Here is a 537-nt window from a genome sequence, read left to right as displayed (position 1 = left end):
ATATAAAGCAATGTTTTACTTGAGTCGCTGTGTGATCAATCTTGTAAACATGTTTTATAGACAATGTCCACTAGATGTCGCCCAACGTCAGATACAGCACTGCACAATGTGAGCTAGTTCATTTGATAAGTGCTGCACCCTCATCCTGTTAGCACCGGTTCCTATGGGCTCACTCCATCTGGAAGTGTATGTGACGTATTAGCGGCTCATGTTCTCTAATGTCCTGCTGCTAATTAAATGTGAGCACTTGAAAACATCCCCACTTTTTGATGTCGCCTGCAGAGACGCTCTGTAACCACAAACATTGCCATCACCAGATTAGACAACTTTTTGGGCTCATTTTTTGTAACAATTGTTGCATAAAAGCATTGTGGAATGATCAAACTAGTGATTGCTGACTAGTGGTCTAGCTTGCTAATTCCACCATGCTTTCATGCTACACTGATTCCCAAAAAATGGGCCAAAAAGCTGGCTGGTGATCAGCGGCAGCGCTGGGTCAAAAGGTCGCGAGCTTGCGTCAACTAACTAAGCAAACTA

Source organism: Anoplopoma fimbria, chromosome 12 (genome assembly GCF_027596085.1).
Source record: "Anoplopoma fimbria isolate UVic2021 breed Golden Eagle Sablefish chromosome 12, Afim_UVic_2022, whole genome shotgun sequence".
In the NCBI taxonomy this organism is placed as follows: domain Eukaryota; kingdom Metazoa; phylum Chordata; class Actinopteri; order Perciformes; family Anoplopomatidae; genus Anoplopoma; species Anoplopoma fimbria.
Note: the sequence above shows the minus strand (reverse complement) of the source record.